Source organism: Chiloscyllium plagiosum, chromosome 4 (assembly GCF_004010195.1).
Source record: "Chiloscyllium plagiosum isolate BGI_BamShark_2017 chromosome 4, ASM401019v2, whole genome shotgun sequence".
NCBI classification, from domain to species: Eukaryota; Metazoa; Chordata; class Chondrichthyes; order Orectolobiformes; family Hemiscylliidae; genus Chiloscyllium; species Chiloscyllium plagiosum.
The window spans coordinates 86379723-86392225 of record NC_057713.1 but is presented as its reverse complement, the minus strand read 5'-3'; positions in this window follow the sequence as shown (position 1 = coordinate 86392225).

Genomic DNA, 12503 nt, shown 5'->3' with positions numbered 1-12503 from the left:
CTTACCATTAAGTGTATAAGTCCTGCTAAGATTTGCTTTCCCAAAATGCAGCACCTCACATTTATCTGAATTAAACTCCATCTGCCACTTCTCAGCCCATTGGCCCATCTGGTCCAGATCCTGTTGTAATCTGAGGTAACCCTCTTTGCTGTCCACTACACCTCCAATTTTGATTCTTGAGTACAAGTTCTTAGGGAAAGAAAGTAGAAAAATAAGGAAATAAAAATGTCCAGCATGAGGAAGCTGGTGAAGTCCACATTGATGCCATGGGGTTGAAGTGTTCTGAGGCGGAAGATGTGGTGTTCTTCCTCCAAGCGTCAGGTGAAGGTGGTCCAAGACCTCGATGTCCTCGGCAGGGTGGGAGGGGGAGTTGAAATGTCGGGCCACAGGACGGTGGAGTTGATTGGTGCGGGTGTCCCAGAGATGTTCCCTAAAACGCTCTGCTAGGAGGCATCCAGTCTCCCCAATGCAGAGGAGGCCGCATCGGGAGCAACGGATACAATAAATGATATTGGTGGATGTGCAGGTAAACCTTTGATGGATGTGGAAGGCCCCTTTCCTCCCCACCCATTTCCGCTTTCCGCCCCCACCATAGGGAATATATTTCCCTCGCCACCCATTTCCACTTTCGGCAAAGACCATTCCCTCTGTGACTACCTGGTCAGGTCCACGCCCCTAACAACACACCCTCCCTTCCTGCCACCCTCCCCTGCCACCGCAACAATTGCAAAACCTGTACTCACACCACCTCCCTCACTTCCATCCAAGGCCCCAAAGGAGCCTTCCACATCCATCAAAGTTTTACCTGCACTTCCACCAATATCATTTATTGTATCCGTTGCTCCAAATGCGGTCTCCTCTATACTGGGGAGACTGGACGCCTCCTAACAGAGCGCTTTAGGGAGCATCTCTGGGATACCCGCACCAATCAATCACACCGCCCTGTGGCCCAACATTTCAAATCCCCCTCCCACTCTGCCGAGGACATGGAGGTGCTGGGCCTCCTCACTGCCGCTCCCTCACCACCAGACACCTGGAGGAAGAACGCCTCATCTTCTGCCTTGAAACACTTCAACTCCAGGGTGTCAATGTGGATTTCACCAGATTCCTCATATCCCCTTCCCCCATCTCACCCCAGCTCCAACCTTCCAGCTCAGCACTGCCCTCATGACCTGTCCTACCTGCCTACCTTCCTTTCCACCTATCCACTCCACCCTCCTCTCTGACCTATAACCTCCATCTCCATCCCTAGTCACCTATTGTACTCTACGCTGAAAATGTGTTGCTGGAAAAGCGCAGCAGGTCAGGCAGCATCCAGGGAACAGGAGAATCGACGTTTTGGGCATAAGCCCTTCTTCAGGAATCCTGAAAAGGGCTTATGCCCGAAACGTTGATTCTCCTGTTCCCTGGATGCTGCCTGACCTGCTGCGCTTTTCCAGCAACACATTTCAGCTCTGATCTCCAGCATCTGCAGACCTCACTTTCTCCTATTGTACTCTATGCTACTTTCTTCCCACCCCCACACCCCTCTCATTTATCCCTCCACTCTACAGGCACCCTGCCTCTATTCCTGATTAAGGGCTTTTGCTCAAAACGTCAATTTTCCTGCTTCTCGGATGCTGCCTGACCTGCTGTGTTTTTCCAGCACCACTCTCATCAAGACTCCCTCTTGGAATCCCAGGTCAGAACTTAAATTTACCTGTAAGTTTTCTAACTATATTATGGACTGTGACATCTGGCTCTTTCCCCTCCCTCTCCAAGCTTCTCTGCAGCTGAAAATGTGTTGCTGGAAAAGCGCAGCAAGTCAGACAGCATCCAAGGAACAGGAGAATCAACGTTTCGGGCATAAGCAACACATTTTCAGCTCTGATCTCTAGCATCTGCAGTCCTCACTTTCTCCTCTAAGCTTCTCTGCAGCCCAAGTGAGATATCCTGAACGCAGGCACTGGTCAGGTAACACAGCCTTCCAGACTCTCCATCCTAGCCACAGACAACTGCAGCCATTCTCCTAACTATACCATCCCTGATTACAACTACATTTCTGTCTTAAATGACTCCCTGTACCATTGTGCTATGTTCGGTTTGTTCATCCTCCCTACAGCCCCTTCTCTCATCCACACAGGGGGCAAGAATCTCAAACCTGTTAGACAAGCTCAAGAGCTGAGGCTGTATCTGCGCTATGTCTTGGGTCCCTGTACCTGCATCGCCTTATAGTTGCACCCTCCTTTCCCCAATCACTGACTAAACTTAAGGTAGTTACTCTGAGGCATATGACTGCCTCCTGAAACACAATGTTCACATAACTCTCCCCCTCCCTGAGCTGCTGCAGTGTTCAAAGCACAGACTCCAGCTCATCAACCCTGAGCCCGAATTCCTCACACAAACAAAACAAGCTACAGAAGTAGTTACTGTGAACCACAGTGGGATCCAGCAGCTCCTACATCATGCAGGTACAACACATCACCTTGTCCTGCACCTCTGTTTATTTATTTAGGTTATATATTTATTTAGTTCTTAATTTGTTTTTTTCTTAAAGTTTCCTACTGATCTTTAACTGGTCAGTTTGTAATCTGTAAATATATCTCCTATTTACCTTCAATCTGAAAGTAATCTTTAATAGTTCGTCAAATTAACATCTATTACCAAGCAAGGAACTTACAGTTTCCCTGTGATATCACTCTTCCTGGTGTGCTGAGCCCCAAACCTGGCTTTTGATTTGTCTTGTTAAAAAAATTTGTATGAAATGCAAGTAAAAAGCACCTCTTCTTCTCTGCACCCAATTCCCATGCTACCTCCAAACCTCTGAAATATATATTCACTTGGACTGTGTTTCACTCTGAATGAGATCTCTCACCTACCTGACCAAGGGAAGCTTACTGATCCGACTAGCACCACACAATGAACAACAATGATTTTATGGTTGCCAGATTTATTAAAGTCCAGATTTATAAATTGAAGTCAAATTCTACCAGCTGCCATAATAGAATTAGAAGCTAAGTTTCCAGACTATTACCTCAACTCTCTGGATTGCTAATCCAGCTGCATTGAAGATACCAGCTTTTCCCTTGAGGAGCATTGAGGAGAACTGTTTCACTGAGGATCAGGGATCTGAAGCTCAGTGTCTGAAATATTCGTTGAAGCAGAAACCCACCGTGCATTTAAAAGACATTTGAGCTGCACTTGAATTGCTCTAACCTTCAAGGCTATTGGATAAGTGGCTGGAAAATGGGCATCAAGCAGATAACTCTTCCAGCCAGCATAGGCATTCCTTTTTCCCTGAGTTTTCAGTAATTCCAAGATGAAAACTTTACTTTATTCCTTGGTGCTTTTACTTGGATTCAGCATGTTTATATAATACAGTTAATGAGATTCAATAATTTTAATGTTAATGGTAATGGCCAATTTACCTGACTTCTCTCCTCTTCTATTCAACTTTGGCTGTTCTGTGCTGTGTAAGTTCAAAAGTTTCACCTACGTATCCAAACGATACAACCCTTTGTATGTGTGGACTAAAAACATTCCATCCAAACTTAGCAATGATGTTCGAAGAAAAATTAAATGCCTTTGCTCAATTATAAAACACAGAGAGTGTTAAAGAAGCCTATTAATGTGTTAGTTTCTAATACTCTATGACATAAACTTGATGAAGATTGCAGAATTTGTTCATAACCTTTTCAAGATTAGAATTTGGTTTTAATTGGGGAGACAGCATTAAACAGCAAATATCTGGAACCTGAAACTTGACAGTCAACATGAGCAAAATCTGATGTAGTGACATTCCCAATGAGTTAGCCTTCTCTTGCTATCAGTTCCTGTTGCTGTATTTTTATATAACAATAACTGCAATGGTCCACTTGGCTTCAAACTTAAAAAGGAACAACTCCAGTCACCAATTACAGTCCCACACAGCAATTACCACACTTTGCTGACTTATAGAGCAAACACGTCAGAATGGGCTACAACGTTTCTGTTTTAACCATATGATATTTCAAGTGCTATAAAAGAAAAGCTTGCTTTAACCAAGCCTACTCCAGCCTCAGCGCTCCTGACAAGATATCTTCATTTAAAAATCATCATTCAGGTTTAGGTGCATGGTATGAGCTGAGAGAGCCTTCACAAAGTCACCATTGGATTGACTGAAAATTGACTACAATATCAAAGATGGAAATGATTTTAAAGTTTTAAGACAAGTTTAAGTTAGAAAGCTGGAGTTTTGAGGGAGAGTATCTGAAACATGTTGACCCTCTGGTTAAACTAGCTGTCTCTCTGTAATCAGAGAGCAGACCAATGGTCTGGTAAGACTATGTTGACTTTATCTTTAAGGGATTACTATAATTTGATTGAGCATCATGTTCGGCAAATTATTGTGGGTCGAAGGGCCCATTCCTGTGCTGTACTGTTCTTCTGTTGCTACTGCTTTTTTTTTTTAACTCTGGCTGTTTCTTGCTATTTCTAATTCCAAGAATTTCCAAATTTCAATTCACTCATCTTTTCCTGAACACAGACCCTTGCTGGGATATATACTGTTGCTGGCTCTCCCTCAAGTTGACTACTTTGTCTACAATTGCAAGTTTCTGCTGTGGATCTTCATATAACTGAACAGAACAATTCATGATCCCCAGATCTTTGGTCACATGAACAGGATTTACCATAAGACAATGGGATCCACAAAACGATGTTTGCTTTTTTTTCTTTACCTTTCTGCCAAAGCTGTACCAAATTATTCAGATGTTGTGACTCAGAACATGATGCAGACTGATGTGGATGTTGTTGCCATTTTTAGTCAGCTCCTCCCAGTGATTAATATGAAAGTTGTCACAATTCAGAGTGTGTTTGAAATGTCTTCGTTGTCCTTCCCAATGTTAGCTTTTCAGCTAGAGAGATGTTTTACAACATTTGGACAGTGCCCTGTCCATCAAGATTCACTTTGCAGAGGTTTTGCCTGATTGCTAGTGGAGAAGGCTTCAAATAAGTATACTTGCTGGGGTACCAAACAGCAGAAAACAGCTCATTTCAATTATGCTTACCTTGTTGCTTGACCTGATCAGGTGTACCCTAGAACCAGCTAGGGAAATGATTACTGGTTCCCTTGCTGAGATATTTATGCCATCGATAGCCACAGGTGAGATGCCAGAAGACTGAAGGTTGGCTAGTGTGGTTGCAATGTTTAAGAACGATGGTAAGGAAAAGCAAGGGAACTGTAGACTGGTGAGCCTGACATTCGTGGTGGGCAAGTTGTTTGAGAGACTTCTGAGGGACAGGATTTACGTGTATTTGGAAAGACAAGGGTTGTTTAGGGATAGTCAGCATGGTTTTGTGCGTGGGAAATTATGTCTCACTAAATTGAATGTTTTGAAGAAGTAACGAAGAGGATTGAAGAAGGCAGAGTGGTGGACGTGATCTATATGGACTTCAGTAAGGTGTTCAACAAGGTTCCTCATGGCAGACTGGTTAGCAAAGATGAATGACATGGAATGAAGGCAGAACTAGCCATTTGGACATAGAATTGGCTCAAAGGTAGGAGACAGAGGGTGGTGTTGGGGGTTGCTTTTCAGACTGGAGGCCTGTAACCAGTGGTGTGTCATAAGGATAGGTGCTGGATCCACTGCTTTTCATCTTTTATATAAGTGATTTGGATGTGAACATAAGAGGTATAGTTAGTAACTTTGCAGATGACATTGAAATTGGTGGTGCAGTGACCAGCGAAGGTTACCTCAGATCACAATTAGACCTTGATCAGATGTATCAATTGGGCAAAGGAGTGGCTAATGGAGTTTAATTTAGATAAGTGTGAGGTGCTGCATTTTGGAAAGGCAAATCAGGGCAGGACTTATATACTTAATGGTAAGGTCCTGGCGAGTGTTGCTGAACAAGGGACCTTGGAGAGCAGGTTCATAGTTCCTTGAAAGTAGAGTTGCAGGTAGACAAGACAGTGTAGAAGGTGTTTGATGTGCTTTCCTTTACTAGAGTTGGGAGGTTACGATGCGGCTGTATAGGACATTGGTTAAGCCCCATTTGGAATATTGTGTGCAATTCTGGTTTCTCTCTTATAGAAAGGATATTGTGAAATTTGAAGAGTTCAGAAAGGATTTACAGGAATGTTGCCAGGGTTGAAGGGTTTGAGCTGTCGGAAGGGGCTGAATAGGCCGGGACTATTTTCTCCAGTGTCGAAGGCTAAGGGGGGATATTCTAGACATGTATAAAATTGTGAAGGGCATAGATACAGTGAATTGCCAAGGTCTTTCCCCACGGCAGCAGAATCCAAAACAAGAGCAGATAGGTTTAAGGTGAGAGGGCAAGATTTAAAAGGGACCTAACGAGGAACGTTTTCATGCAAAGGGTGGTGCATGTATGGAGTGAACTGCCAGAGGATAACAATATTTCAAAGGCACCTGGAAGGGTTTAGAGGAATATGGGTCAAATATTGTCAAATGGGACTAGGTTAATTGAGGATATCTGGTCAGCATGGACGATTTGGACTGAAGGGTCTGTTTCCATGCTGTACAGCTCTACAATCCTATGATTCTAAGCCTTCCAGAATAGCACCATATTTCTTACAGAAACAGATAAAACTCAGCAAATGTAAAACAAATGAAATGCTGGAAATCGGTGGAGTAAGGGCAGTCTTCAAAGTACATGTGAGGAGGTCAGTCAGTGTCAGTAAATAATAAAGGAAAGTTTAATATATCAAATCCTTTGTAGGAATTGTATATGGTCTTTCTACATCCACTGGCTGTGTATTTTCTGTTATTCACATGTTTATGATAAAATTCAACTTAGGATTTAGACCTTTGCTTACTCATCTGCTGCACCATTGATTTGTTTAATATTGAAGTGTTTTACTGTTGAGAGGATATTTCTTTGACTGAACCACTGAGAATTAAGGGAGAACTTCCAGGCCACCTTGTCCATTCTCAGGGTCTTCAATAAATGAGGCATTGTGTTGGGGAAACAACTGCGCAGCGTCTGGTATCCTGTCACCAAGTCATCCCCTTATTTACCTGTGCATTGTGCATGGGCTGCAACCAGCCAGCTCAGAGCTACTCCCTGGAATGAGGAAACTCTGAATCTCCTATTTATATCTATCAGTCAGGCCTTCCTGATCACCGAAATTAACAACCCCTAACAGGAACCTCATAGTCAATGATGAAGGGCTTTTACCCGAAACGTTGCTTCTCCTATTCCTTGGATACTGCCTGACCTGCTCTGCTTTTCCAGCACCACACTCTCGACAATGAAATCTATCTGGCCCTCATTCTGATCACTAGGTAACTGCGGTAATATTTTGGATCCACCACATCTTGAATTCAGTGAAGAAATCTTCATTCTAATGTCCACTTTAGATTCTCGGACAAGTTTGTGCATTCAGCCATGAAGACCTGCTTTTAATGCCTGGAGAGAGTAGAGAAGGCAGGAAGGACAAAAAACTGCCTCGCCAGTTTGAGGCCTGGCACATTTTCACTCGCACACTTAACAGTTGCCCGTCTGAATCGGGTGGGAATCTCCAGGTGGCTGCCACAAGGAGGATTTTGAGTAAAAGCAAAACACTGCAAACGTTGGAAGTCTGAAAATAGAAGCAGAACGTCTGGGGGAAGCTCAGCAAGTCTGGCTGCAGCTGTGAAGAGACAAACAAAATTAATGTTTAAGGTCTGATACAACGCTTCTTCAGAACAAAGAAGAAAGGCATACTGGAATCAAAGCTAATTCTGTTTTTTCCTATCCGCAGATGCTGCCAGACCCATGGAAGATTTGGAGTAGCTGGAAGTCATGATGGAAATCCAAAGAAAATGTTCAGTAAATGGGGGGATTGTTGGGAGGTGGGAGACCATAGAGGAAGAGCTCAGTGTAGAGAGATCCATGTCTCTCTGCATGTCTTGGTTTATTAGGTATGTGAGGAAAAGGAGCTCTCTGTGCATCATCTGGCCCTGAATTCACTTGCCATGAGGAGAGACTGATGGGAAATCCCATCTTCCCATCATGAGGTCACGGGAGACATTGCTATTTTCAAAGGCCAAACTAATTTCCAGTGGTTGTCCCACTTGCCTGGTCAAAAGTTGAGGTTCCAATCATCATTGTTAGATTGAGGAATGTTGAGGAAAGCAGTGGAATCAGGCATTAAATGCACTGATGACCATTCTGTAACTTCCTACCTGGTTTCCGCCAAGCAGGGTTAAACTATATAGTCTCGGTTTCAAAGTATTAAATGCCTACAAGCTTAGTCACTGAATCCAGGGAGGCAATGTTGGATTTCCATATATGCCTGAAGACAATCTCAGCACAGAGTTGTTGCTGATGAAGTTTTGGCTACTGCACTCCCAAGCAGTAGCATTGCCAATCTGAAGCTGCAGCTCAGTTGTGATCGATCAGCTTTGCTTCAAAAACTATTCATGGATGCTATTTGGCCTTGCAGTGTTTGCTGAAACAAAATCTGCCTCATGATGGGGTGGCACGGTGGCTCAGTGGTTAGTACTACTGCCTCACAGAGCCAGGGACCCGGGTTCAATTCCTGCCTCAGGCAACTGCGTGAAGTTTGCACGTTCTCCCCGTGTCTGCATGGGTTTCCTCCGAGTGCTCTGGTTTCCTCCCACAGTCCAAAGATGTACAGATTAGGTGAATTGGTCATGCTAAATTGCCCGTAGAGTTAGGTGCATTAGTTATGGGGAATGGGTCTGGGTGGGTTACTCTTCGGAGGGTTGGTATGGACTAGTTGGGCCGAAGGGCCTGTTTCCACACTGTAGGGAATCTAATCACAGAAAAAATATGGTACAAATACTCAGCTTCCACTTATGTATTCGGTAATTGTTCTGTGCAGTTCAACACGCTCATGTGTTGGCTGGCCTTAATTACATTCTGAAAACAGCTCCCTTCTCCCAAGAACACGTTTTTGGTTTTGGGCCCATGGCTCAACAACAATTTTCACCTGTGACACAGTAAAACATTCAAAGGCACATCATGAATCAAAGTTTGGCACCCAGATACATAAAGAGTATGACATGTGGTGTAAAGCTTTGTCAAAGAAATTTGTTTCAAGGAGTTGATAGCATTGGAATTTTACAGAAAGAATTCAAGATTTAGACCTTTGCAGCACAGCCTCCAATGGCATTGTGTTCAAATTATGGGATGTTTATGATGTCACTATTAGGTGTGGGGAGGGCTGCTTAGATATCTTGATGGGCTAGACAAGGTTACAAAGATAGAGAGAGTTGAGATTGCGGGGGAATTTGGAAATAGGGACAGAAAATTTAGAATCAAGGCTCTGTTGGAACATTGAGATAAGACAGAATCATTGTCACTTGAGTGTCATTTTAGTTACCAACCGAGGTTCAAATCATTCCTAAAGGTTTCATCACACTGCCTTCAACCATTCACCCCTCCCCCCTTTCAAATACTAATCTGCCATTCCCTCTACTTTTGTTGTAACTAACAATATTGATTTTCTTTCAACTTCTTTGAACAATTACATTTGAAAACCCAAGGATTGTTCCCCTGGGTTACAATCAAGGGGTTTGATTGATTTGATGCTCTGGAAAGTCTTGCAGCTGCTGGAAATCTGAAACAAGTGTGGAAAATGCTGGAGAAATTCGGAATGCTTAAGAAACTCAGCAGGTCTTGTAGCATCTGTGGAGAGAGAAATGAAGTTAACTTCTCTTCAGAACACAAAACTCTGAAGGGAATTCATACCCAAAACATTAACTCAGTTTCTCTCCACAGGTGCTGCCAAACCTGCTGAGTTTCTTCAGCATTCTTCATGTTTGTTACTCATTGTATTGTCTGGGGATTAAATTGAATTCTGGAAACTTCATGACAATTCTGGACAGTTGGAAACCCCTAGATATGAGTAAGAAAGAGAGAGAGAGGGAGACAGACTAAATGAATAATCAAAATCGATGTGATTTAACAAAATGCATTGACCAATACCATTTCATAATGTAGAAGTCGCAGTGGCAGAAAAGTCAATTGTATGTGAAAGGTTAGATATGAATATTAATGCTCTGTAATCTTTAACCTCAGTGAGCACACTGGCAAATTGCAATTTGTTTTTAAGAGGACTTCCCGCCGTCTGTCTTATGCTAACATTTTATTGTTGTTGTGTGACTGCTTCATGGATTTTCATTCATCGTCTCCGACTTGATCAGATACAGTCTAATTTGAATGCATCCTATTTTCTGTGCTCCTTGTGATTTGCATGTATGGGAATTCCATGAATTGAGAGGATGAGGTGTTAACATTTGTCCAGTTGATAGCTTTCCTTTGTTAGGGGATATATAACTGGTGTTCTGACTCTGCTTTTTGCCGACGACTCACATTAATCTGCATAAGGCTATTTTTCTTTATCAGATACTGTTTCTTTCAATGTATAAACCAGATCACCCACCTCCCTGTTAATGGATGTCACAGGGAATTTCTTTTGTTGGAACTCCATTTGCTATTTGCTCGGGTTCAGACCCAGACTTAATGGGTACTGAACCACTGAGTCTCAGTGCATTGATAAAGGGACATTTCCACAGGGCACTGGCACATTTACACTTACTGCTGGCTTTGAGGGGAGTTGCCTCAGGAGCCAGCCACACCAACAGTAAAATATAGGCAGTTTTATGAGAAGGTTGCAGCATGGCCAATGATCTGTTTCTCCTAATATTGGCTACACACCTGTAATTCATGATAGGGCAAGGAGTAAAGCAGACAGCCAATACAAATAGATTCTCCCCTCACTGTGAAGGCCACCATCTGTTCTCTGGCAATTCTCTGCCCACTAGAAAATCAAAAAAAAATAATAATAATGGCAAGTCCTTTCTTTAAATCTGTTTAAATAGGATCAGATCATTTTCTCCCTATTTTCCAAGGAGCGATTCCTTCTTCAAATACCCCCCATTAAAATTTTAAAATATTAACCCCTTACAAAATCAAGTGGATGCTTAATATTTTTAAAAACTGTACTCACGTATCTTCTTACAACTGACCCTCTACGTTCAATTGAAGCGGTTGCGCTAGTGGCCATGATGAATTAAATGTGGCAGATTGACATATCTAATGAGTAAGAGGAGAGGGGCATGAGGAATGATGATAAGCATGGTCCTGCCTGAAGAAATTTCACAGTTAGCTGGTTGTGCACTGCCCGAGGCTGACGGTGGGTAGGCAGGTACAAAAGGGAATACTAAGATAAGAGAAGGGATGAGGTTGGTATTAGATTTACATTACAGTAAAGCCAGTGATAGCTACCTTAAACATGCTGTTTACATTATCACTGTGATAAAACAGAGGCAGGAACACTATGGTGGTTTTCTCCATATCTGTGGTGGCATCAGCAAACCAAACTTCTTTTATACAGCCACTATTTTAAATGGAATGCTAATTAAGAAAGGGGTTTGTGATTGTGCATTGAAAGGTCCAAGAAACAGTCTTGAGGATCCAGATTTATTTTGTCTCTGTAATTATCTCATCAATATTATATAAACCAGTCTCATTAACCATGTGCTATTGACAATCCACCTGGCAGTGGATAGTCACCTCATCAAAGATCCGCAGTCCTGATGAGTATCAAGTACTGCCCAGCGAGAAAACTTTTCAATCTCAAGCAGAACAGACTGCCAGAGATATACATGATCTCCACTAAGTGGTTGACTGGAGGTTTGCAAGCCACACTTGATCTCTTCAATTCTGTATACAAGAGGCTCAACCTGTCTTTGAAGGTTGTCAGAACACAACTCAATTATCAACCTAGAACTGGATCAGTCAAATACTCCATCTCCATATATGGCAAACAGAGACTCCACGATATTGTAAACACGTCCCACAGCTCTGGATTAGTGGTGCTGGAAGAGCACAGCAATTCAGGCAGCATCCAAGGTGCTTCGAAATCAACGTTTCGGACAAAAGCCCTTCATCAGGAATAAAGGCAGTGAGCCTGGAGCATGGAGAGACAAGCTAGAGGAGGGTGGGGGTGGGGAGAGAGTAGCATAGAGTACAATGGGGTGGGGGAGGGGATGAAGGTGAAAGGTCAGGGAGGAGAGGGTGGAGTAGATAGGTGGAAAAGGAGATAGGCAGGTAGGACAACTTCAGACAAGTCATGGGGAGAGTGCTGATGTGCAAGTTTAGAACTAGGGTGAGGTGGGGGAAGGGGAAATGAGGAAACTGTTGAAGTCCACATTGATGCCCTGGGGTTGAAGTGTTCCGAAGCGGAAGATGAGGTATTCTTCCTCCAGGTGTCTGGTGGTGAGGGAGCGGCGGTGAAGGAGGCCCAGGATCTCCATGTCCTCGGCAGAGTGGGAGGTGGAGTTGAAATGTTGGGCCACGGGGCGGTGTGGTTGATTGGTGCGGGTGTCTCGGAGATGTTCCCTAAAGTGCTCTGCTAGGAGGTGCCCAGTCTCCCCAATGTAGAGGAGACCGCATCGGGAGCAACGGATACAATAAATGATATTAGTGGATGTGCAGGTAAAACTTTGATAAATGAGGAAGGCTCCTTTAGGGCTTTGGATAGAGGTGAGGGAGGTGGTGTGGGCGCA